Source organism: Oncorhynchus gorbuscha, linkage group LG15 (genome assembly GCF_021184085.1).
Source record: "Oncorhynchus gorbuscha isolate QuinsamMale2020 ecotype Even-year linkage group LG15, OgorEven_v1.0, whole genome shotgun sequence".
Classification (NCBI taxonomy): Eukaryota; Metazoa; Chordata; class Actinopteri; order Salmoniformes; family Salmonidae; genus Oncorhynchus; species Oncorhynchus gorbuscha.
Window position 1 is genome coordinate 33,409,003 of NC_060187.1, and position 27,444 is coordinate 33,436,446.

Genomic DNA, 27,444 nt, shown 5'->3' on the forward strand with positions numbered 1-27,444 from the left:
TAACTCAGTTCTTAACGTAAAGACTTAAAACTCAGGATTCTGTAAAGGCATACCCCAATCAGGATATGAGTTTATTTATAGCTTCCTGTGCCAACAGGAACAGTGTCACAGTGGTTTCCAAGGGTTAAAAAGGTCAGATCTTTTCAAAACTTCATATGTGTGATTAGGCAACCCCCATAAACTGTAAGTCAGTCATTTCTCCCAACAGATGTCAAAGAAAAGCTCTCCCTCACACACACACACACAGAAACACACACACAGCAAGGATGGAGTGACAAAGTACGGTGCTTAAAGAAACACAAAGCCTACAATGGCATTTCCATATTCTCTAGGCCGTGCCGAGTTCAACGAGATGCCCCACTTGACCGTAGCTCGCTCGGTCTAAGCACAGCGACCATTAGAAAAGTAGGCCCATTTGCTTTTGGGTGACAGTGAGAGAACCGTTAAGGTGAGAAGCACAATTCGACCTCGGGAACGTACCTGAGGTCCTCCCGATCAGTGCAAGCCTAACCTTGACCATGTGGCATTAACCCTTACCAGTTAAAAGAAGGTGTTTACATCAAACAGTTTGCATTTACTTCTCTCCCCATAGGAATACATTGCCTGCACCTCTAAATTCAACCTGAAGACTATGTGGGTTATGAATGCCTTATGAACCTGTCTTCTATGACAGTCCATCAGACCACTATGAGGTCTACCTGTGTCGATTCTAAGCTTCCTGGAGCAACCGGAAGTGGTTAAATTGACCCAAAAGGTGTTTTGATGTACATAACCTTCAAAGGTGAAAATGACTACATTCAACCTGTGTAGATCAGTCAGTTCTTAACGTAAAGACTTAAAACTCAGGATTCTGTAAAAGCATACCCCAATGAGGATATGTGTTGACTTATAGCTTCCTGTGCCAACGGGAAGTGCCATAATTGGTGTCTCAGGTGCTGTTTCGAAGGGTTAAAAAAGGCAGATCTGTCCAAAACTTCATATGTGTGATTAGGCAACCCCCATGAACTGTAAATCAGTCATTTTTTTCCCATAAAATTTCAAAGGAAAATTAAATCACACAGACACACAACTTGTAAGGAGGGACGTATTGGGGTGCTTAGAGACTGACAGTGCCTGCAATAGTTAGCTTTGTTCGAGCTAAAAAAGAACCGTCAGACCTAGAGTTCCGAAACTTTAGAAACCTGTTCTAGACCTCAGGTCGATAGTGCGTGGTGAGTTAGGTGGCTCTAGAACGTTCTCGGACCGAGAAACAGCCTCGTACATTTGCAATGACTTCAATTCATTTTGACAAAGTCTCAGAGACACAAGACTAGGTGCATTGCGACCGTCTCGGCCCATAGAGACGGAACCCAACGTTTCTGTCCGACAGCTCATTCAAGGACCCCGTAGCAAGTCATGGAAAAAAGTGGATTTTCAGCACCAATTAGGGTTTTGCTCAGACACCGAATGACCGATCGAGCCGAAACTTGGGATTCGGGGTCGCCTCAGCTAGGCCTACACGTAACATAAGAAATGGACCCGCAGCTAGAACGTAACTACGTGTTTTATGTTTTTTTTTATGGTTTGAACCGAAGGCGTTGAGAATTTTGGGCCAGGTCTGAAGTATGTGATAGTTGGCTACTAAACAAGTTGGAAAAAGTGGGTTTGGTGTCAGTTTGTATCAGTTTGGTGTCAGAATGATATCTAATTGACTGATGGACGGTGACTTGCTGGTGACTCTTGTCCAGTTGCAATATGTTTAAACAGTGAGGTACCATCACCAAAGTGACATTCTGAAATCAACCCTAACGAGCCATTGAGATGAACCAGAATCACTGCCCAGCCATCCCGAGTTCATCGGGCCAGTCAATTTCACATTCCTGCAGGATTTTTATAGCATGATAAATTTGTGATGGTAAATGCCCATTGAACCATATTGCAAATGCACAGTGATTTTGCAAAAGTAAGAAAACATAAACAAATGGACATGATGAAATCAACACAACGAGTGATGGAAAGGTACAACTATCACTGCTCGGCCATCCTGTGTTCATCAGGCCAGTCAATTTTGCATTTTTGAGCATGTCAAATTTCATATGGTAAATGCCCATTGAACCATATTGCAAATGCACGTGCACTTGCAATATGATTCAACAGTGAAAAAACATCACAAAATGGACAAGATGAAGTCAACACAACAGCGATGGAAAGGAGCAACTATCACTGCCAGGCCATCCCGAGTTCATCAGGCCAGTAAATTTAGCATTTTTGAGCATGTCAAATTTCATATGGTAAATGCCCATTGAACCATATTGCAAATGCACGTGCACTTGCAATATGATTCTATAGTGTAAAAACATCACCAAATGGACATGATGAAATCAACACAACGAGTGATGGAAAGGTACAACTATCACTGCTCGGCCCTCCTGTGTTCATCAGGCCAGTCAATTTTGCATTTTTGAGCATGTCAAATTTCATATGGTAAATGCCCATTGAACCATATTGCAAATGCACGTGCACTTGCAATATGATCCAACAGTGAAAAAACATCACAAAATGGACATGATGAAGTCAACACAACGAGCGATGGAAAGGAGCAACTATCACTGCCAGGCCATCCCGAGTTCATTAGGCCAGTAAATTTTGCATTTTTGAGCATGTCAAATTTCATATGGTAAATGCCCATTGAACCATATTGCAAATGCACGTGCACTTGCAATATGATTCTACAGTGAAAAAACATCACCAAATGGACATGATGAAATCAACACAATGAGTGATGGAAATGAGCAACTATCACTGCCAGGCCATCCCGAGTTCATCAGGCCAGTCAATTTTGCATTTCTGCAGGATTTTTGAGCATGTCAAATTTCTTATGGCATTTGGCCCCCAAAAAAGTGACTTTTGACTTTTACTTTTGACTTCCTATGAAATCATATTGTAAATGGACAAATCATATTCCTTATGCACAAGTAAAATAAAACAATTATGATAATAAAATACAACTAAAGCATGTTGATACAGTTCTTATACGTGTGTAATTGACACAAAATTTGAAAGAATTTCGAAAAACGGTCCAGAAAGCACTTTTTTAAGGGTGTGTGAAGTTTTTTACAAAATTTGGACATTTTTAACTTTTGACTTTTGACTTCCTATGAAATCATATTGAAAATGGACAAAACATATTACTTATGCGCATGTAAAAAAAAAAACATGATAATAAAATTGGACAAAAGTGTATTCATACAGTTCTTACACATGTGTAATTGACAAAAAAATCGAAAGAATTTCGAAAAACGGTCCAGAAAGCACTTAAGTTTTTGACAAAAAAATCATTTTTTCAAAATTTTGCTTTTGGAGGTTGACTTGGGTTACATTTCCAATATGAAAAACCATGGTGGAGCGGATTCGCCACCTGTTGAATTTTTTAAGTGTTACAACTGGCAATTGCCATATGGCATTTGCAAATACACTTTGCATGAATCAATGCCAAATTGGGTGGTATTGGACAATGTGTATATGGTTTGTCCGATGCCAATGACTTCCCATTAATTTTTGTCCAATACAGGGGGGTATTCCCTTACAGCTGTAATCGCAGCAAAAGGTGGCGCTACAAAGTATTAACTTAAGGGGGCTGAATAATTTTGCACACCCAATTTTTCAGTTTTTGATTTGTTAAAAAAGTTTGAAATATCCAATAAATGTTGTTCCACTTCATGATTGTGTCCCACTTGTTGTTGATTCTTCACAAAACAATACAGTTTTATATCTTTATGTTTGAAGCCTGAAATGTGGCAAAAGGTCGCAAAGTTCAAGGGGGCCGAATACTTTCACAAGGCACTGTATCTGTAATATGATTACAATATTTTTCCCCGTAATATAACGGCTTACAGATACCGTTTTTTGTAATCCCTTACATGTAATGGATTACATGTAACTCGTTACTCCCCAACCCTGTTGAGACAACACGTTGTATCTAAAAGCTTCTGCTATACACTAGTCACATTGTCCAAGATGCAGACGTACTAAGCCCATTATCGTGTATGAGTAATGTATAGCCTGTAGGATGCATTGATGCTTTAGTTTCATACTCCATGCTTGACCCAGATCTGTTTGTACTCTTGCCATGCTCTGCAGCTAATATGTTTTGCATATATTACTCACTGCAACCATCTCCAACAAGCCACCACCAGACCCTCTTTAGCAGTGATCTAGATCTGCAGAGTAACGTCTATTGCAGTAAGAGAGCTATATGTCATACATGGACCTAAGTGAAGGCGATGTAAAGGCAGAGCATGAGGATGTGTTACAAATCATTTAAACGAGGGTCACTGTGCCATAGCTCTTGGCCAGCAGTGGATGATTATGGTCTCAAATAAACTACAAATGTGGCCCTCAAATTGTGTTTTAAATGAAAGCTTTACTATGTCTTTGGCTGCGGTGAGTGAGGAGGGGCGTGTAATACACAAGTATATGATACAGTAGTTAATGTTTTGACTTTGATTGAATAGCATGTATCTAATGAGTACACCATGCATGCATCTTTCTTCTAAGGGTGCAACATTGAAAAGTAAGTTAGTAACCATCAATTATTTGGTATATAAGTAACAATTCATATTCAGAGGTTCTTGAAATATTCAAAATTCTGAGTTCATAGAAACATTTCAAACCGGCTTGGAGTCAAGGACTAAAGACCATCAGCTGTTAACAGTTTTTATCACATTGCTTCTCTACTTACCACATATCAGTCTGTTGCTAAGCAACTGTAAAATAAAACAGTAAACCTCCGAAGTCAGATAACCTCCTACCAATCATCCTCCACTTCATATTCACAGCATAGCTATGGGCCTTTCGATTATTACATAGGAGAGGGACGATTTGGAGGGGGGTGATTAATGATGCCATTTTTCACAAGGGACATGCAATTCTATTCAGAAGAAATGTCTTTATAGATTTTTGAAGGCAACATTCTTGATGGAATTCTCTGAATAAAAGTTTTATCAGTTCCTTCATGTGACATAGGTCTAGTCTTTGTTCTTCGATGAGATTCTTCCAGGCCTACTGATCCCATGCTTGTGGATTATGAAATGAGGTTGTGTTATTTTATAGTATGTCACTATGTGAACATTTATGTTGGATTAGACTTATGTTTCAGGGTGCTGTACTGTTGGTCTGTCACATGGGGATACCTGGGTTGGATCTGGAATAGCCTATCTTTATTCAGTGTATTCTTGACAATACCATTTTAACACTGTAATAATACCCATGTAAGTACAGTGTAATTACAGATTATGTGCACATTTCGGACTGTAATAAACTCACACCACTGATTATATTGTTTTGTGTAAATCATATGCACAACATCTTTAAATGTGTAATTACACAAACAGTTAGACTACTGTTGTAGGTACACAAGCTAAATGCCTCGATAGATATAATACAATATAATATATATTTTTTCCCAACTCCTTGAGGTGATCATTTTTTTTTATTGCTCAGAAAAGGTCTGCATCATTGAGGATAGATGTCATCATAAATAGGGAATGTAACCATCTGTATCAACAGCCTGCACCCTGTGAGTTCACAATCTGGCTTCCAGTTTATGAACATCGGCGCAGTTATGTTAAAATGTATGTCAATCAAACATATGAGCCAATCCGCGTTGCGTAGGGGTGGGCGCTCCAATTGCCAATGAACCTGTTTGATTGACATTGTAAGTCTGTAGCGCAGCGCATGCTGTGCCCATCGCAGCAAGTGTTATAAAAGGCTGCTATTATATGCAAGCGAAATATCTAAGTAGATATATGATTGAGAAATCAAAACACCATTCGAGGAAGTAGCTATACCACATACCTACATTTACTCCGACCGTCACCACCCCGAAAGGAAGAATTTGTGCAAGTTTAATTAAGAACGTGACTAATTCGTAAACTAGAGGATTTGACCGAGGGAAAACGACTGCATTTGTTGTGACCTTGTGAAGGTTTAATCAAAATGTACGACCTGCTCAATACGGTAGGTAATTTTTATTAACATAAGTGTGATGCATGTGCATGTTCTTTATGCTGCGCAGGAGGCTCGTTACATCATGTAAACTGTACGGGTCCAGTGAGTGCTATAACCTACTGTATCTGCATTGTGGAGGAGAAACTACGCCTACCGAATTAGGCAAAAACGTATATGCAGGTAAACCCTTGTATTTACTAAAGTGAGTATCTTGGCTCAGTTTTTTTTCTTCAATATTTACTGTAACATATAAGCTACTACTGTATACAAGGATACCACTACTCAGTCTGGTTTCATATACTAGACGTAACAAAGTAAACGAAAATCTGTGACGAAAAAAATAGTATGATATGATGTTTGGTTTGGTTATATAAGACAGATGGTTACTTAAGGCAAAAATGAAAGTAGGGTGGATGTTTGGGGTGGATGGGCCGGCGTCGTTTGCAAATTCGTAACATGTAATATGAATTGTACACTGAACAAAAATATAAACGCAGCATATAAAGTGCTGGTACCATGTTTCATGAGCTGAAACAAAAGATCCCAGAAATTTTCCATATGCATATTTCTCTAAAATTTTGTTCACAAATTTGTTTATATCCCTGTTAGTGAGCATTTTATCCCTTGTCAATATAATCCATCCACCTGACAGGTGTGGCACATCAAGAAGCTGATTAAACAGCATGATCATTACACAGGTGCACCTTGTGTTGGGGACAATAAAAGGCCACTCTAAAATATGCAGTTTTGTAACCCAACATAATGCCACCGATGTATCAAGTTTTGAGAGAGCGTGCAATTGGCATGCTGACTGTAGGAATGTCCACCAGAGCTGTTGCCAGAGAATTGAATGTTGGAGGAGTATTTCTGTCTGTAATAAAGCCCTTTTGTGGGGAAAAACTCATTCTGATTAGCTGGGCTTGGCTCCCAAGTGGGTGGGTCTATGCCTTGTCATGTCAAATCCATAGATTAGGGCCTAATTTATTTATTTCAATTGACTAATTTCCTTATATGAACTGTAAGTCATTTATATTTTGTTCAGTTTAATTTGTAACATATCATAGGAAATGCGGGATGGACATCTACAAATGAATTGATACCATACGAAATGTAACAACTAAACGGACTGTCGCATTTACATACAAAATAATACAAAGTGCTCTGAGACCAGGCTGCACTACTACGAATTACACTAGTTTAATTCAAAGCTCCAGCAACACTTATGTTGCATATGAGTGCTGTCACCCATCGTGAAAGGGTGGTTAGCATTGGTTACATTGCAGGTTACATTGTTGCATGTGAACATATCACCATAAGCTCTTTAGATAGCTTTGCTTATGTGCCCTGAGCTGTGTCTCCGAGGCTAATACTGGAGTGCATGCCTATACAGACTTTCCCTCATCCCCACTATGCCAAGTCCATCCATGCTGACTCTCTAAAAACACCATTCACAGTGCTGTGTAAAGCTGCTGTTGCCTAACATCAAAGAGACTGAGTAATGAGGGAGAATATGAGGGGAACAAAATAATAGAATTCGTCAGCAGCACCCATATGTAAAATGTATGCACACATGACTAAGTCGCTTTGGATAAAAGCTTCTGCTAAACGGCATATATTATCAGGCTGTGTTCAAGTAGGCTAAGGTTATCAAAGGATTGATTGGAAACTACTTAGTCATCTAATGTCATCCATTTTGTGTATGGTTTGCGTTTGGCCACTTTCTTGACTATCACTAGTACTTTTATACTAGTACAGTTGAGACTTGAGTACACATACCTCCTCTATTGAATGGACTTCATGCCTCAAACTCACACTGAGCATCCATTTTACACTCAGCTCTCTTTAGCCGATTGCTACCAGAAGAAAATAGTTGCCATGGAATACCCAACCCAAGCACTCAGCCGAATACCAATGATCCTCTAAAAAGTTTGCTATAACTTTTTTGCCCTTGTAAGAAATGTATTTCTCCAGAAGAACCTTCTGTTTGACGCTAGCTGACCTAAGCTATTTTCTTCTAGGGAGAGGGGTCCTCCATGTCCTTGCCAGCTTAGCTGGGTCCTATAGGGTTACTGAGGCTAAGATATCACTTACAGGTCAGAGCACAAATCAAAAGGCAGTGGATAGAATTATACCAATGAAACAAAATCTGGTAATACAGGTTGTTTTGCTAATTACATTGGTAGTAGCCTAGTTGGTCACTGAACATGATATGGCATCTTTTTAAACCTGAGAAACTGACCCTTATTTGGAAAATCTGTCAGCAACTAAAACAGGTACCAATGTGTAAGATAGTGGACCCTAGGTGGTCTTATCAGGGAGTGCGAAGAATCACGAGTCAGATGAAATCAGGTGCAAAATGCAGATATATTTACAGGCGCTATAAGGACACAAGGCGAGACCCAGATGGTTTGAGTATTGATATTTATTGAACAATCCAAAAGGGGTAGGCAAGAGAATGGTCGTGGACAGGCAAAAGGTCAAAACCAGGTCAGAGTCCAGGAGGTACAGAGCGGCAGGCAGGCTCGAGGTCAGGGCAGGCAGAATGGTCATACAGGCGGGTACAGTCCAGAAAACAGGCAAGGGTCAAAAACAGGAGTACGGGAAAAACTATGGTTGACTTGAAAAATACACAAGACTAATTGGCACAGAGAGACAGGAAACACAGGGATAATAAGCAACACCTGGAAGGGGTGGAGACAATCACAAGACAGGGGAAACAAATCACAGCGGTGGAAGTCGGCGATGAAGGCTGGATCCAGGATGTCTAGTGGGAACCCAGCACCTCTCCCCCAGGCAGTAACCCTCCCAGTCAACCAGGTACTGGAAACCCCTGCCCCATGGTTGAACACCCAGGAGATGTTACAACCTGTATGTCGGATGGCCAATCAATGACACGGGGGGGGGGCCTGGGGACAGAAGACAGAAGACAATGGACTGTGAGACAAGGCCTTAATCCTAGACATATGAAATGTAGGGTGAATGCGGAGGGTCCGGGGTAACAAGAGACGGACAGCAGTGGAACTATGGCCTCTAGAGATGGGAAATGGACCAATGAAATGAGGGGACAGTTTTCAGGACTCTACCCGAAGGGGCAGGTCCCGTGTGGACAGCCATACCCTCTGCCCAATGCGGTAACGAGGAGCTGGAGTCCAGCGGTGGTCCGTTTGTTGACAATACCTGGAGTTGGTCTTGAGAAGTGCTACCCGAGCTCTTCTCCAGGTATGTTGACAGCGGCGGACAAACATCTGGGCCAAGGGTACGTTGACTTACGGTTCTTGTTCTGGGTAGAGTGGAGGTTGATACTCCATGCAACACTCAAAAGGGGAGAGTCCTGTGTGCCACCAGAAACGTTGTCAGAGGAATGCTAGGGTACGGCGGGAACCGGAATGACAGGTTAGCCTGGAGGAATGAGCCCATTTCAGGACCAGACTGAGTTAGGGACAAACACTGGTTAGCCAGGCCCCCTTCAGGTCCAGGCTGGGAACGTTGTGCCTTGCAAACAAGGGTCTCAATACACCAACCCACTGAGGCTGCAAGGCATGAGGTAGGGAGAATGGTTTTGGAGACTGAGGGTTTGGCAAAGGAACTGTAGAGGCGGGAGAGGGTGGCAGGCTTCACATTCTTGGACCCTGGGCGGTAGGAAATGGTGGTTCAATCTTGTAAACAGGAGAGCCCACCGGGCCTGCCTGGAGTTAAGCCGTTTTGCTGTATGGAGATATTCAATATTTTCATGGTTGGTCCAGACCAGGAATGGCTGTTCTGCTCCTTCCATCCAGTGCCTCCACTCTTCCAACGCCATCTCACCGCCAGGAGTTCTCGGTTACCTACATCGTAGTTCCTCTCTACAGGATTGAGACGATGGGACAGGAATTAAGCTTTTGGTCCTAGGCAGATTGCTGGGACAGGATGGCCCCCACTCCAACATCAGAAGCATCAACCTCTACCACAAATTTACGGGACGGATCTGGATGGATGAGGATGGGAGCTGTTGTGAACTGATGCTTCAGGTCCACAAAGGCTTTGTCGACAGCTGGAGGCCATGTGATCGCGGCTGATTAGGGGTGTTGTATAGGCTTGGCTGCCTGAGGCGATTCTCAATCAGAGTCAGGTGATTCTCGTTGTCTCTGATTGGGAACCGTATTTAGTTAGCCTGAGTTTCGCTTTGTATTTCGTGGGTGATTGTTCCTGTCTCTGTGTAGTGTTTCACCAGATAGGCTGTAATAGGTTTCTCGTTCCGTTTGTTGTTTTTGTTATGTTATGGTTATTTCATGTTATGCTCTTCATTCATTAAAGTCATGAGTAACAAACACGCTGCATTTCGGTCCGACTCTCTTTCAACAAACAAAGAACGCCGTTACAGAATCACCCACCACTCACGGACCGAGCAGCGTGTTAACAGGCAGCGACAGCGACAGCTTGAAAAGCGAAGGGAGGACGTTATGGAGAGCAGAGGTATGGAGTATACGACGTGGGAAGAAATCGACAGGTGGGCGGCCGACCCAGAGAAAGTGGGATTCGCTGGAGCAATGCGAAGAGGGCTATAGGCGAATGGAGTCGAAAAGGAGAACACTGCGGTGCAGAGCAAAACCCGAAAGTCACCCCAAAAATGTTATTGGGGGGAGGCTCAGGGAGAGTATGGCTGAGTCAGGAGATAGACCTGAGCCAACTCTCCTTGTTTATCGTGAGGAGCCAAGGAGGAGACCAGAACCAGAGCCGGTGTCAGAGGTGAGCGAAGCAGAGACTGTGAAGGAGTTAATGGGGAAAGTGGAGTGGAGAGTGATGAGGGAGTTGCTAGCTTGGTGCTATAGATACGATATTCGTCCGACGGATCGTGTCAGGGATTTGATAGCACCTGAGTTAGCGCTCTATACTCTACCTGAGGTGCGTGTTAGTCGGCTGGTGAAGTTGGTGCCAGCCTCACGCACCAGGCCTCCTGTGCACATCCCTAGCCTTGCACGTCCTGTGCCAACACTGCTCTCAAGATCTCCAGTACGCCTTCACGGTCAAGCCCATCCTGTGCCACCTCCACACTCCAGTCCTCCGGTGGCAGCTCCCCGCACCAGGCTTCCTGTGCGTGTCCTCGATCCTGTAGCACCAGTTCCAGCACCACGCACCAGGCCTCCAGTGTGCCTCGCCTGTTCAGGGCAGCCAGAGCCTGTCTCCTCTCCTGCGCTGCCGGAGTCTCCAGTCTGCCCAGCGCCGCCAGTGCCGCCAGTCTGCCCAGCGCCGCCAGTGCTCCCAGTCTGCCCAGCGTCGCCAGTCCTCCCAGTCTGCCCAGCGCCGCCAGTGCTCCCAGTCTGCCCAGCGTCGCCAGTCTGCCCAGCGCCGCCAGTCTGCCCAGCGCCGCCAGTCTGCCCAGCGCCGCCAGTGCCGCCAGTCTGCCCAGCGCCGCCAGTGCTCCCAGTCCGCCCAGCGCCGCCAGTGCTCCCAGTCTGCCCAGCGCCGCCAGTGCTCCCAGTCTGCCCAGCGTCGCCAGTCTGCCCAGCGTCGCCAGTCTGCCCAGCGCTGCCAGTCTGCCCAGCGTCGCCAGTCTGCCCAGCGCCGCCAGTGCCGCCAGTCTGCCTAGCGCCGCCAGTGCTCCCAGTCTGCCCAGCGCCGCCAGTGCTCCCAGTCTGCCCAGTGCCGCCAATGCTCCCAGTCTGCCCAGCGCCGCCAGTGCTCCCAGTCTGCCCAGCGCCGCCAGTCTGCCCAGCGCCGCCAGTCTGCCCAGCGCCGCCAGTCTGCCCAGCGCCGCCAGTCTGCCCAACGCCGCCAGTCTGCCCAGCGTCGCCAGTCTGCCCAGCGCTGCCAGTCTGCCCAGCGTCGCCAGTCTGCCCAGTGCCGCCAGTGCCGCCAGTCTGCCTAGCGCCGCCAGTGCTCCCAGTCTGCCCAGCGCCGCCAGTGCTCCCAGTCTGCCCAGTGCCGCCAGTGCTCCCAGTCTGCCCAGCGCCGCCAGTGCTCCCAGTCTGCCCAGCGTCGCCAGTCTGCCCAGCGTCGCCAGTCTGCCCAGCGCCGCCAGTCTGCCCAGCGCCGCCAGTCTGCCCAGCGCCGCAGCGTTGCCAGTCTGTCAGGATCAGTTAGATCCACCAGTCAGCCTGGATCCACCAGTCTGCCAGGATCCGCCAGAAGTGCCAGTAAGCCAGGATCCGCCAGAAGTGCCAGTCAGCCAGGATCCGCCAGAAGTGTCAGTCGGCCAGGATCTGCCAGTCGGCCAGGATCTGCCAGTCGGCCAGGATCTGCCAGTCGGCCAGGATCCGCCAGTCATCCAGGATCCGCCAGTTAGCCTTGATCTTCCAGATCTGCTAGTCAACCAGTCTCTTCCAGATCTGCCAGTCAACCAGTCTCTTCCAGATCTGCCAGTCAACCAGTCTCTTCCAGATCTGCCAGTCAACCAGTCTCTTCCAGATCTGCCAGTCAACCAGTCTCTTCCAGATCTGCTAGTCAACCAGAATCTTCCAGTTCCGCCAGCCAGCCAGGATCTACCGGAGCCTACTACCTGCCTGAGCTTCATCTCAGTACTGGGCTTCCCCTCAGTCCCGGGCTGCTTCTGTCCCGAGATGCCCCTCTGTCCCGAGATGCCCCTCTGTCCCGAGCTGCCCCTCTGTCCCGAGCTGCCCCTCTGTCCCGAGCTGCCCCTCTGTCCCGAGCTGCCCCTCAGTCACGAGCTGCCCCTCAGTCCAGTGGGGATCTGGGTGAGGACTATTAGGCCATGGTCGGCGGAGAGGGTGGATTATCCCAGGACGCGAAGGGAAGGAACTAGGACATTAATGAAGTGGGGTCCACGTCCCGAGCCGGAGCCGCCACCATGGACAGACGCCCACCTGGACCCTCCCTATGGTTTTGAGGTGCGTCCGGGAGTCCGCACCTTAGGGGGGGGGGTTCTGTCACGCCTTGGTCATTGTATTTTGTGTTTTTGTTATATGTTTGGTTAGGCCAGGGTGTGACATGGGTTTATATGTTGTTTTTCGTATTGGGGTTTGTAGTATTTGGGATCGCGGCTGATTAGGGGTGTTGTATAGGCTTGGCTGCCTGAGGCGATTCTCAATCAGAGTCAGGTGATTCTCGTTGTCTCTGATTGGGAACCGTATTTAGGTAGCCTGAGTTTCGCTTTGTATTTCGTGGGTGATTGTTCACCAGATAGGCTGTAATAGGTTTCTCGTTCCGTTTGTTGTTTTTGTATTGAGTTATTTCATGTATCGTTCCGTTTTCCTTCATTAAAGATCATGAGTAACAACCACTCTGCATTTCGGTCCGACTCTGTTTCGACAAACGAAGAACGCCGTTACATCTGGACAATTTCCTCAGCGATGACATATCCCAGAAAGGAGTTTGTAGAGCGGTGGATCTCACTTCTCAGCTTTCATGAACAATTGGTTCTCCAGGAAGCGCTGAAGGACCTGTCTGACATGAAGAACATGTCCTTGGGCAGACCGGGAAAAAAACAGGGTGTTGTCAAGGTAGACAAACACAAAACATTTTAACAATCCCGGAGCACATCGTTTACCTGAGCCTGGAAGACAGAGTGGGCATTGGGGAGTCCAAACGGCATGACCTGGTACTCATAATGCCCACTGGCTGTGTTGAATACTGTCTTCCACTCATCTCCTTCGCAAATCCAAACCAGGTGGTATGCATTCTGAAGGTCCAGCTTGGAAAAAATGGTGGCACCCTGGAGAAGTTTGAAAACTGAGGAGAAGAGTGGTAGGGGGTAACAATTCTTAACCGTAATGTAATTTAGACCCCGCTAGTCAATGCACGGACACAGAGTCTTGTCCTTCCTCTCCACAAAGAAAAATCCTGCGCCTGTAGGTGATGCAGACAGACGGTAGCTAGAGAGTCCTCTATATACTCCTCCATGGCCTTGGTCTCCAGCCAGGATATAGAATATAGCCATACTACGAAGTGGTGTGGTGCCTGGGAGGAGATCAATGGCACTATCATAAGGACGGTGCGGGGGAAGAGAAATAGCCTGTGCCTTGCTGAAGACCTCCAGGAAGTTGTGGTACTCTGTGGAGACGGCAGAGAAATCCAAGATTTGACTTAAGCCCTGAGGAGGCCGTCTCGAGGAATGCTGCGCTGCTTTGAGGCAATGGGAATGGCAGAACGGACTCCAACCCAGGATTGAACTTGTCAATAATGGGGTTGTGTTTTTTGAGCCAAGAAAATCTCTAAACAGGAACATGGGGAGACTCAATGAGGAGAAGCTCACTGTGATTTCCTGAAACCCGCAGATTAACAGGAACAGTACTGTAGGTAACTCTACCAATGGAGCGGCCGTCCAGTGCTCTAGTGTCCATGGGAACAGAGAGGAGTTGAGTTGGGATACCTAATTCAGAAACTAGGGTAGCGCCCATAAAACTCTCATGCATCCCAGAGTCAATAAACACCCGGAGAGATTTAGACTGGTCTCCCCACAGCGGTATCACAAAAAAAGGAGTGCGGTTGATGGGATGTAGAGGATTCCCAGCCTGGTTCACCAGTGTACTTGTACCTACTACATAAATAGGTATCTTAACTGTGCAGGTGGCTATATAATGTCCCACAGCCCCACAGTACAGACAACTGTTGGAACTTAACCTATGTGAACATTCCCTAGGCGATAACCTAGCTCTGCCCAGTTGCATAGGTTCCGGACTCACCCGTCGTCGATGACTCTCGAGGGAGCTCGGGTGGCTTCCGATCCTCCCAGAAAAACAGCCTTCAGGGACTTCCTTCGAAGGTGAGCGAGCCACTGGGGATGAACGAGTGTGACCTAGGCCAGACCTCCTCTCACTCCTGCGTTCCCTTAGACGTCCATCAATTCTAATGGTGAGTGGGATGAGGGAATTGAGGTTCACCGGTAATCTTTTACCACCTCAGATAATCCATGAAGAAAGGTATAGAAAAGAGACTCCTGATTCCAGGCACTCTTGGCGGAAAATGTGCGAAAGGGATTAGCGTAGTCTGCCACACTACAGGAGTCTTGACGTAATTCAAGAAGTTTTTGGGCAGCCTCTCTCCCGGATACCGGAGATTCGAACACCTTCCTCACCTCTGTCATGAAATCCTTCAGATGACGACAAATGTCAGATTGTTGCTCCCAGACTGGCGTAGCCCATAATAGCGCCCTTCCTGACATTAACGTAATAAAAGATGCTATCTTCGATCAGTCCAAAATAAACGAAGATGGCTGGAGCTCAAAAATAAGAGAGCACTGAGAAAGAAAACCCTGGCAGGTACCATGATCCCCAGAATATCGCTCCGCAGGTAGTAAGCAGGGTTCTCGGGGAGCCGGGGTCGGCTGTACAAACTCACCACTAATAGGGAAAAAGTTACTGGGTGGTTTGGTGTTCTCAGAGGTGGTAGGCTGCCTATGAGCTAACTCTCTGATTTCCTCCATCATAGCCTTAAACCCTTGGTCATGGCATTCCATCAGGGAACGAAGCCATTCCAAAAGGTCCTGTAGTAACTCTTCATGCCTCCCAATGGTGGCTCCCTGCAAGGAGACAGCGTGGCGGAGCTGGTCCAAGTCTGTTGGGTCTGTCATGGCCAGATTGTACTATAAGCGCACAAGGCGAGACCCAGATGCAGACACGGGAGGCAGATGGTTTGAGTCTTGATATTTATTAAACAATCCAAAAGGGTAGGCAAGAGAATGGTCGTGGACAGGCAAAAGGTCAAAACCAGGCCAGTGTCCAGTAGGTACAGAGTGGCAGGCAGACTCGAGGTCAGGGCAGGCAGGATGGTCAGGCAGGCGGGTACGGAGTCCAGAAAACAAGCAAGGGTCAAAAACCGGGAGGACTAGCAAGAGAATCGAAACAGGAGTACGGGAAAAACGCTGGTTGACTTGAAAAATATTTAAGATGAACTGGCACAGAGAGACAAGGAAACACAGGGATATACACACCAGGGATACAAAGCAACACCTGGAGGGGGTGGAGACAATCACAAGACAGGTGAAACAAATCAGGGTGTGACAGGCGCAGAAGATGAGCGGGATCCATGGATATTTACATGACATTGACGAACACCGACATATAAACGTAGACCTTTCAAATAACATATAATAAATAACCTACATGGCCAATCAAATCAAATGAACCTTTTCCTAATGCAAAAACAAATCATGAAATAAAATAGGGCCAATTATTCTGTGTGCTGAAAAAAGCACCGGTGGTAGTATGTAATACAATCTCATCTTCAAGCAGTGCAGGTCAATATCCTTCCCTGATACCTCTGCAAATAATGGATGTCCATTTTTCATTTCATGTATTAAACATGTTTTGATATTAGCCTTATGAAATGTATACATATTCATGTTTTCCATTAGTGCCCTAAGGAGTGTACAGTATTAGGGTGGCCTGTTGAGATCTATATGGCCCAATTAATAAAATCTGAAATCCATTAATGAGGTTATTTAAGTCATGCTAAATGCTATCATATTACTTCCTTGTCAATAATGACTTAGACAGAGAACTTGAATGTTTTATATTCGGGCATTATTGCTGTACACTGCTTGTACCTCAGCCATGTTATGGGAACAAACATAAAGACAACAACATAATCTTGTTGTGGAAAAGGCTCTTTTCACTGTTTCCTTAGAAACGTCATTCTCTGGTTTCTCCTCTGTTCCAATAGCCTTGGGTTCTATCCACCAGACGGACTATGGAATGGAGATGCGCCCTCTGGCTCAGAGAGATTTGTTTTTTTGTCCTGTGGACCTTTCCTCCTCTGCTGGGTGGAATTGGGGTTTGTTGCTGAGGTGGTGGGGAGTACATTAAAAATGTGTTCTGGTGAGATTGGCTCAATGTCAAATTGACCCTCTCAGCACCAAGCCTTTCTTTTTGACCACTGTAATAAACAAAGAGCCATCCGTTATCGCTCTCTCATTGCTCTGGATGCAATAATATCTGATGTTCATGCCTTTATCCTCACAACAAATAAATATATATTTTTGATAGCCTTATACTTACGCTCTCGGTGGATTTGTAACCTTCCCCCAGTCAAGTTATATTGTTCGTCTCCTTGCCTTTATTATGATATAGACCTAGGTTGCACGGCAACCAACACTGACTCTTTTGGAAGCTAATGATTTGTGAGTTCAGTTGTACACTCCTACTGTTCTAATGCAACAAAATGTGGCAGGTTTCCGCATTGCTACGGAAATATTATATATTTTTTGTTTTGGTTGATTCTTCTTTCAAGCTATCAACCATAGATTTTCTCAACTTCTCTCAACCTCAGCCCACAAACAGAATACTTTCATCTGAAAGAACCTAGCCAGTGCATAGATAACAGACATTGTTCTTAAAATCGATGTCGCTTTTCAAGCAATACATTTTTTGTCCAGTATATTGAGTATAAATTGAAGTTTCATGCAGGTATCCTTAGTTTCCACTTTCATTTTATCCAAGCTTTGATCATTTTTATGTCATTCCTGAACCAAAAGAATGTGTGCTAACTTGGCAGTATGTGAATTAAACCTCCAGTTATTCTGAGGGATGATATCCATGCCTTGGAGGGTATGATGGTTCTCCTGCAGAAGGTTACATCCTTGGATTGTTTTTGTTCTTCAAAGTCATTGGAGAGAGCCAGTAGATCCGGCAACTAGCCGAGAAGAAGAAGCAATCATCTGGCTATCTGCTATCTGGAGAAAGAGAGACACACACATAGTAAAATAGTAAAATAGAGTAGAAAGTAGAATTCTGTAACAATGCAAAGTATGAGGAGGACAATGTGTCAGCTTTCTGCTTAAGACTCTGGTTTCATTGGCTCTGACCTTGGTTATAATAAGACATGAAGGACTGAGATGCAATACCGTAGCTAGATGTTGACCTTGAATGATAGTTTTCTCGTTTTCTGAGTTTACGTGTCAGTAAAACTGTTAGTTTTATTGAATTATTGTCTTACCATCTGTTATTGTCTAAAAAGTTTATGCCTTAGTATTCTAAAGACACAAAGTAATTTATTTGGTGATAAAAACATTATTGTTCTTTTTCCTTTATATCTTTTTCAATTAGTCATTTTCCAACCCTCATTAAAATCACTGTTTGTCATTGAGTGGGTGTGTGTGTGTCATCATTATTCATTCAAGATCTTGGCATATCGCCATCTCCGTTTACATAAGTAAGACAATGAAGCAATCATATTCTACCTTCTAGTAAATGCCCACGAGGCTCGTTGTTGTCACTGTATACTGTATAACCTTTGGACTAAAACATTTCAGATTTGTTGTGTTATTTTAGAAGTCATGGTGGAACCGGCTTTAAGAGCAGACATTTGGGACAGACACGCTGAGCGTCTGCCGATGCAGTGTGGTATTCATCACTCCTGCCAGCCGATACACAGTAGGACCTGTCTTTATCATGAGATAGATGACAAGCATTAGGACATGACTAAATATATGACTCTGAAGCTTTTTCATTCTCTTCAACCCAGTGGTTATTCCCCACAATACCTCTACAGTTTAATATAGTGATGGCAATCATGACTTTGAATAGGGAACATACAGTGCTTTCGGGAAAGTGGACAGACCCCTTTACTTTTCCCCCCTCATCATTCTACACACAATACCCCATCATGACAAAGCAACAACAGGTTTTTAGGCATTTTTTTGCAAATGTATAAAATAAACTGAAATATCACATTTACATAAGTATTCAGACCCTCTATTCAGTACTTTGTTGAAGCACCTTTGGCAGCGATTACAGCCTCGAGTCTTCTTGGGTATGATGCTACAAGCTTGGCACACCTGTATTTGGGGAGTTTCTCCCATTCTTCTGTGCAGATCCTCTCAAGCTCTGTCAGGTTGGATGGGGAGCGTCGCTGCACAGCTATTTTCAGGTCTCCAGAGATGTTTGATCGGGTTTTGTCTGGGCCACTCAAGGACATTCAGAGACTTGTCCGGGAGCCACTCCTGCTTTGTCTTGGCTGTGTGCTTAGGGTCATTGTCCTGTTGGAAGGTGAACCTTTACCCCAGTCTGAGGTCCTGAGCTCTCTGGAGCAGGTTTTCATCAAGGGTCTCTCTGTACTTTGCTCCGTTCATCTTTCTCTCGATCTTGACAAGTCTCCCAGTCCCTGACGCTGAAAAACATCCCCACAGCATGATGCTGCCACCACCATGCTTCACCATAGGGATGGTGCCAGGTTTCCTCCAGACATGCCGCTTGGCATTCAGGTTGAAGAGGTCAATCTTGGTTTCATCAGACCAGATAATCTTGTTTTTCATGGTCTGAGTCCTTTAGGTGCCTTTTTGCAAACTCCAAGCGGGCTGTCATGTGCCTTTTACTGAGGAGTGGCTTTCGTCTGGCCACTCTACCATAAAGGCCTGATTGGTGGAGTGCTGCAGAGATGGTTTTCCTTCTGGAAGGTTCTCCCATATCCGCAGAGAAACTCTGGAGCTCTGTCAGAGTGACCATCAGGTTCTTGGTCACCTCCCTGGACAAGGCCCTTCTCCCCCGATTGCTCAATTGGCCGGGCGGCCAACCATATGAAGAGTCTTGGTGGTTCCAAACTTCTTCCAATAAGAATAATGGAGGCCACTGTGTTCTTGGGGACCTTCAATGCTGCACACATCTTTTGGTACCCTTCCCCAGATCTGTGCCTCGACAGAATCCTGCCTCCGAGCTCTACGGACAATTCCTTCAATCTCATGGCTTGGTTTTTGTTCTGACATTTACTGTCAACTGTGGGACCTTATATAGCAGGAGTGTGCCTTTCCAAATCATGTTTTATGACAGGTGGACTCCAATCAAGTTGTAGGAAGTATGATCAATGGAAACAGGATGCACCTGAGCTTAATTTCGAGTCTCATAGCAAAGGGTCTGAATACTTACGTAAATAAGTTAGTTCTGTTTTACATTTTTAATACATTTTCAAGCATTCTGAAAACCTGTTTTCAATGAGTCATTATCGGGTATCAATTTTAGAATAAGGCAGCAACGTAAGAATAAGGCTACAACGTAACAAGATGTGAAAAAAGTAAATGCTTCTGAATACTTCCGAATGCCCTGTATAGACAGAGTGGAGGAATCTGATATGTGCTGAGGCTGAGCACTACGGCCTGGTACTGCTACTGTCTGTGAGATGTCACCTTCCAGCTGGGATCTGCAAGGGAAGGAGGATATGGCTCTGAGACAGGGCTAGTTTGGATTGGGCCCGGGAACTGGGAGTGGACTGCCTTAAATAAAGCCAATCAGATGAAAGTAGGTCCTCTGTTATCTAGGTCACAATGGCCTAAATTCATTCATCCCATGGAATAGCTTGACTGTGATTTTCCCATTATGTTTCATCACAGAGTGATGGGCAAAGGAGGTTTTATATCCAGTATACGCTCAATATGACCAAAGACATAACGCCTTATTTGAGCATTAGCCACCCCGGCTGTTGCACCATCTTCTCTCGGATTATGAAAAGATTTTGTTCAGAACAGAGAACTGTGTGTGGGTTTTAACCTGTAGCAGGCTATTCCAGCACCATCTCAGAGTGTCACCTTTGGTCTGCCCACAGCACTCAGCATCAGTTCTGGTGTTCACATCTCTCTTGTCTTTTGACTTAAGGTTTAAGGAATTGCAGAGAGAGTTCTCATGATGTGTTAATGAAAAATGTCATATCTTGTGACAACACAGACAAACTAACTTCAGATTTATATTCTGTTTGCCATTGCTTTCATCTCAAGGTGATAGTATTGTAGAGGGGGGAGTGATGATGGATGATGGATGACAGTTCAGCAACACTGATAAATGATTCAGTAAGTCAAGGTTCCTCATACTCTCCCTTCAAGATGAACAGAAGCTTTCTGGACGAGGAATTGCACTCAGTCTAAATATAGTCTGCCCTGCCTTGATGGAGCTTCATCTTGTCATTAAAAAACTGTCCCTCCTCAGCCTGGCTGCTCCCTGTTCCTGTCCCTTACACAAGCACCACCTGCTGGTAGAGCAGTGAATTACAGAAAGGCACAGTGCCTAATCATGCACAGTAGACAAACAGGGCAAGGTCCTTTACTTGATGTTATTGATAAGTATATGTCTTTATTAAGCTTTATAGTCCAATGTCTTGTGACACATTTACTGTAGGCACATTTTTTAGACAAAAAACATTTGTGGAAGCCCCTTCCAGACTTCCACCACAAATGTTTGGTTAGGAGACAATATACTTTTTGGGTTTGAACAAACTGTTTTATATTAAGCAAACTGTAGAAAGTTCATGAAATGTTATGGCAATGAAATGGTTTGATGAACCTTAGTAACTTCTTTCAGTGACCTTGAATATGTGGACACCTATAAGTACCTAGGTGTCTGGCTAGACTGCAAACTCTCCTTCCAGACCCATATCAAACATCTCCAATCGAAAATCAAATCAAGAGTCGGCTTTCTATTCCGCAACAAAGCCTCCTTCACTCACGCTGCCAAGCTTACCCTAGTAAAACTGACTATCCTACCGATCCTCGACTTCGGCGATGTCATCTACAAAATTGCTTCCAACACTCTACTCAGTAAACTGGATGCAGTTTATCACAGTGCCATCCGTTTTGTCACTAAAGCACCTTATACTACCCACCACTGCGACTTGTATGCTCTAGTCGGCTGGCCCTCGCTACATATTCGTCGCCAGACCCACTGGCTCCAGGTCATCTACAAGGCCATGCTAGGTAAAGCTCCGCCTTATCTCAGTTCACTGGTCACGATGGCAACACCCATCCGTAGCACGTGCTCCAGCAGGTGTATCTCACTGATCATCCCTAAAGCCAACACCTCATTCGGCCGCCTTTCGTTCCAGTACTCTGCTACCTGTGACTGAAACGAATTGCAAAAATCGCTGAAGTTGGAGACTTTTATCTCCCTCACCAACTTCAAACATCAGCTATCTGAGCAGCTAACCGATCGCTGCAGCTGTACATAATCTATTGGTAAATAGCCCACCCATTTTCACCTACCTCATCCCCACAGTTTTTATTTATTTACTTTTCTGCTCTTTTGCACACCAATATCTCTACCTATACATGATAATCTGATAATTTATCACTCCAGTGTTATTCTGCAATATTATAATTATTCGCCTACCTCCTCATGCCTTTTGCACTCATTGTATATAGACTCCCCTTTTTTTCTACTGTGTTATTGACTTGTTAATTGTTTACTCCATGTGTAACTCTGTGTTGTCTGTTCACACTGCTATGCTTTATCTTGGCCAGGTCGCAGTTGCAAATGAGAACTTGTTCTCAACTAGCCTACCTGGTAAAATAAAGGTAAAATAATTTTTTTTTTTTTTTTTTAAATCTTTAAGCCAACATAACATGTATCTTTAGACATATTTTCCTTGTAATAGAGATTCACCATGTTCTCACCTTAAGAGTAACGATGTCAAATAGCCTATTGCCTGACATAGAAGTGCCCCCATTCTTCTGGCTACGGTACCTCATTAGACTATTGGCGAGACCCAATTACCACTGTGTGTAGTCAGGCCAGCAAATTACTTCCCTTCACACTTTAGAAGGGCTCTGCACAAGTTGCCAGTGCGCTGGCCGCCTCTTCTGGTCACCATAGCAACAACGTATTGATCAGCTCAGCCGCCTCTTCCGGTCACCATAGCAACAACGTATTGATCAACACAGAATAACGTGCTATTTAGTCATATTGTATGTGGGGATGTATTCTAACTTTGAGGAAAAATCATTCTGTCCCTTATTTACAGTAATATAGTTGTTTACTCTAGTCTAGTGAGACAGGATTTACAAGCTGACACAAGCCCAGCTGTACTGCTCTGTTGACTTTTTTTAGGGGGGGGGGGTGTTGAAGATGGTGAGGAAGAGAGGAAGGAGAGGAGCCCTAGACTCACTGAGCTGGCAGCTTAATTCCACTGTACTTTTTCTTGCTCATATCTGTCACCGGGTCGTATAATTAGCTGCAGATATCTGCACAGGTTTCCATGGTGCTGCATCATCTGTGCAAGAGAGGGAGTGAGAAAGAGAGCAGCCAACCCACACACTGCCAATCCCAGCGCAGCGACAGAGAGAGAGAGATCTACTTACACTCCTCCCGCAGTGCTCTTCAACACCTTGTTATCATTACCCTTTTTTATATGTCATAACAGTTTCCTCCCAGTATCCACACTGGCTCAGTGAGCTACACAGCAACAGGATCTCCTCACCTGACTCATGTGGGCGATATACCCTCTGACGTGCAGTTAACGGATGATGGTGATATCTGTAAATACCTCAACAGAGGAAAAAGACCACAAGGAGCTTGTGTACTCAGACTTACACTGTGCGGTATGGACTGAGAACATATACCCTGTTGTAGTGGGAGCTGCTGTTCTATGGTCGTGAGGAGAGTGTAATGCTTGTTGTACTTGTGGGCTCACTGAGTCCATATGGGTGTGTCATGCTGGGGTTCCCGAGCCGGTGCCTTGACTGGCTTTGACTGGGGAGGTCATGAATATGCAAAGCCCATCTCCACTCTCTGCTCCTCCAGAACATCGCTGCAGCTCTCCAGCTTGTCCACCCACTGACGAGCTTTAGCTTGTAACAGAGCGTGGGTGTCTGCACTCTCAACAGTTACTCAGTTACCCCTACAGGCCACCGTTGCCGACGAGAGCAGCAAGCCCAGAGCGGCCCCTGCTGCTGGGAGAGCAAGGGGAGACTGATGCAGGATGGGAAACGGCTGTGTTTGTATGTATGTGTGTGTGTGAGTGTGTGAGAGAGAGAGGTATTCTGTATTCAGCACCAGTTCCCTATTCCGCTGTGCTCTGCTTTGGGCACAGGGCTTGTGGTGCGCTGCTGCAAAGGGTAACCAGAGCTACACTCATCTACCACAGCATGAGCCTGTCTCTCTCTCCCAGGCCTGTGAGATATCTACTTTTAGGAGATAAGGAAACCGCAGAATGTATGGTTCTGAAACGTGACATATCCCCAAATTTGTCATATTACCCACACTATTTTTTTCTTCTTTTTTTCACCTTTATTTAACCAGGTTGGCCAGTTGAGAACAAGTTGTCATTTACAACTGCGACCTGGCCAAGATAAAGCAAAGCAGTGCGACACAAACAACAACACAGAGTTACACGTAGAATAATCAAATGTACAGTCAATAACAATGGGAAAAAGTCTATATACAGTGTGTGCAAATGAGGTAGGATTAGGGAGGTAAGGCAATAAATAGGCCGTAGTGGCGAAGTAAATAGAATTTAGCAATTAAACACTGGAGTGATAGATGTGCAGAAGATGAATGTGCAAGTAGAGATACTGGGGTGCAAAGGAGCAAAAAAAGAAATAACAATATGGGGATGTGTCACGAGGAATGACGCTGGAGAGAGGAAGCAGGTACTGGAGTAAACATTTAATAAATAACTGAAATAACACTAGACAGGAACAGCGTCAAGAACTAAAACTAAAGACAAAAACAATCAATGCAGCAGCAAGGAACAGAGCTGGGGAACTGACAAATATAGGGGAGGAAATAAACAGGAGATAAGTGAGTCCAATAACGCTGATGCGAGTGACGAGGGAGGGCAGGTGTGAGTGATGGATGGCAGGAGCGTGTGATGCAGGGTAACCTGGCGCCCTCAAGCGCCAGGGGAAGGGAAGAGCTGCAGCAGACGTGACAGTACCCCTCCCTCTTGGGACGCCACTCGGCGAACCGGCCAAGGTATGGGCGCAGGGCAAGCCGGTTGGGGCATGAAAGCCCAATGAACCGGCAGGAGTGTGAGAGCCTGGCGAGCCGGCTCAGGCATGGGAGCCTGACGATCCGGCTGAGGCAAGACACCCATCGATCCCGCTGAAGAAGGGGAGCCCGATGATCCAGTGGCATGTGACGTGGGACTGCATCCAGTTTGCTGAGTAGAATGTTGGAGGCTATTTTGTAAATGACATCACCGAAGTCAAGGATCGGTAGGATGGTCAGTTTTACGAGGGTATGTTTGGCAGCATGAGTGAAGGATGCTTTGTTGCGAAATAGGAAGCCGATTCTAGATCTAATTTTGGATTGGAGATGCTTAATGTGAGTCTGGAAGGAGAGTTTACAGTCTAACCAGACGCCTAGGTATTTGTAGTTGTCCACATATTCTAAGTCAGAACTGTCCAGAGCAGTGACGCTGGATGGGCGGGCAGGTGTGGGCAGCGATCAGTTGAAGAGCATGCATTTAGTTTTACTTGCATTTAAGGAGAGTTGTATGGCATTGAAGCTCGCCTGGAGGTTAGTTAACACAGTGTCCAAAGAAGGGACAGAAGTATATAGAATGGTGTCGTCTGCGTAGAGGTGGATCAGAGAATCACCAGCCGCAAGAGCAACATTATTGATGTACACAGAGAATTGAACCCTGTGGCACCCCCATAGAGACTGCCAGAGGTCTGGACAACAGGCCCTCTGATTTGACACACTGAACTCTGTCTGAGAAGTAGTTAGTAGGCGGGGCAGTCATTTGAGAAACCAAGGCTGTTGAGTCTGCTGATAAGAATGTGGTGATTGACAGAGTCGAAAGCCTTGGCCAGGTCAATGAACCTAAAAGGATTCCTCAGCTGTCCCCATAGGAGAACCCTTTGAAGAACCCTTTTTGGTTCCAGGTAGAACTCTATTGGGTTCCATGTAGAACCCTTCCCCATTGAACCCAAAATACATGGAACCCAAAATAGTTCTACCTGAAACCCAAAAGGATTCTACCTGAACCAAAAAGGGTTCTCCTATGGCGATAGCAGAAGAACCCTTTTAGAACCTTTTTTTCTATGAGTCCACATCTCTTTCAAGATTGAATTGTGCTGTGAATAAGGAGCTGAATATGACAATCCACACTATATGTGACTTTTGGAGATTTGGGGATTGATCTACCCATAGCCTGGCAGTGGTTGTCTCATGTAACCCATTTGTCGATTCTGTCCTGTATTGTAGATGTATATCATGCTTAAGTGGGTTACGTAGCAAGGTAAAGCATCCCTCCATCTTCCAATTTTCAGCTCCTTAATACAGCACTCCAGAGCCTGGCCCGCTGTGGGAGGAGATGTGTGGGAGGACATGTGAGAGGAATACACATTGATGCCGGAGTCCCCCCCAATTGCTCTCTCTCTCTCTCTCTCTCTCTCTCTCTCTCTCTCTCTCTCTCTCTCTCTCTCTCTCTCTCTCTCTCTCTCTCTCTCTCTCTCTCTCTCTCTCTCTCTCTCTCTCTCTCTCTCTCTCTCTCTCTCTCTCTCTCTCTTCCTTTTTATTGGTGTGCAGATTGGGTAGGGTGGCCTCCATCACAATGTTGCTGAAACAACAGGAGTGGTGTAAATTCCTTATCGGAGGCTCAATACTCACAGATCACTCATATACTCATATATTCACACTAGAGCAGGATGTACATAGATAACGGCAAGCGTCGGATGCCCTGCAATGTCTTTCAAAAGGAATCGTTTGAGGGAATAGAATAGAATATTTTATTTGTGAGCAGCTTTTCTGCATTCATTAATACTGGGAAAAGTTAATAAAACACCCCAATGGGCACACACTAGTTGTCACGCCTGGGTCATTGTATTTTGTGTTTTCGTTATTATATTTGGTCAGGCCAGGGTGTGACATGGGTTTATGTTGTTGTATTTCGTATTGGGGTTTTTGTATTATTGGGATTGCGGCTGAGTAGGGGTGTTGTATGGGCTTGGCTGCCTGAGGCGGTTCTCAATCAGAGTCAGGTGATTCTCGTTGTCTCTGATTGGGAACCGTATTTAGGTAGCCTGGTTTCGCTTTGTATTTTGTGGGTGATTGTTCCTGTCTCTGTGTAGTTTCACCAGATAGGCTTGTAATAGGTGTCACGTTCCGTTTGTTGTTTTCGTATTTGTATAGTTATTTCATGTATCGCTTTTTTCCTTTCATTAAAGACATGAGTAACCACTACGCTGCATTTCGGTCCGACTCTCATTCTACAAACGAAGAACGACGTTACACTAGTTGAATCAATGTTACATTGAACCAAAGTGGAATAGACATTGAATTGACGTCTGGGCTGCTTCCATCAATACAATACGTTACCTGTAATTGTGCATCTACAGTTGAAGTCGGAGGTTTACATACACCTCAGCCAAATAGGTTTAAACTCAGTTTTTCACAATTCCTGACATTTAATCCTAGTAAAAATCCCCTGTCTTAGGTCAGTTAGGATCACCACTTTATTTTAAGAATGTGAAATGTCAAAAATAATCGGAGAGAGATTTATTTATTTCAGCTTTTATTTCTTTCATTACATTCCCAGTGGGTCAGAAGTTTACATACACTCATTTAGTATTTGGTAGCATTGCCTTTAAATTGTTTAACTTGGGTTAAATGTTTTTGCCTTCTACAAGCTTTCAACAATAAATTCGGGGGAATTTTGGCCCATTCCTCTGTACCTGAGTCAGGTGTCCTCGCTCGCACATGTATTTTCAGTTCTGCCAAAACATTTTCTATAGGCTTGAAGTCAGGGCTTTGAAGTCAGGGCCACTTCAATACCTTGACTTTGTTGTCCTTAAGCCATTTTGCAACAACTTTGGAAATATGC

At 45.0% G+C, this 27,444-nt stretch overlaps 1 protein-coding gene across 1 annotated transcript in view; it reads left to right on the top strand.

Annotated features, from left to right (window-relative positions):
* The first annotated feature begins 5,694 nt into the window (after window positions 1-5,694).
* The window catches only part of lrrc7 (leucine rich repeat containing 7), a 186,690-nt gene continuing 164,940 nt past the window's right edge, over window positions 5,695-27,444 (top strand). Inside the window, exon 1 of the mRNA XM_046300862.1 lies at window positions 5,695-5,997. The gene's annotated coding sequence lies outside the window, so the exon portion shown is untranslated. The remainder of the gene's footprint in view (window positions 5,998-27,444) is intronic.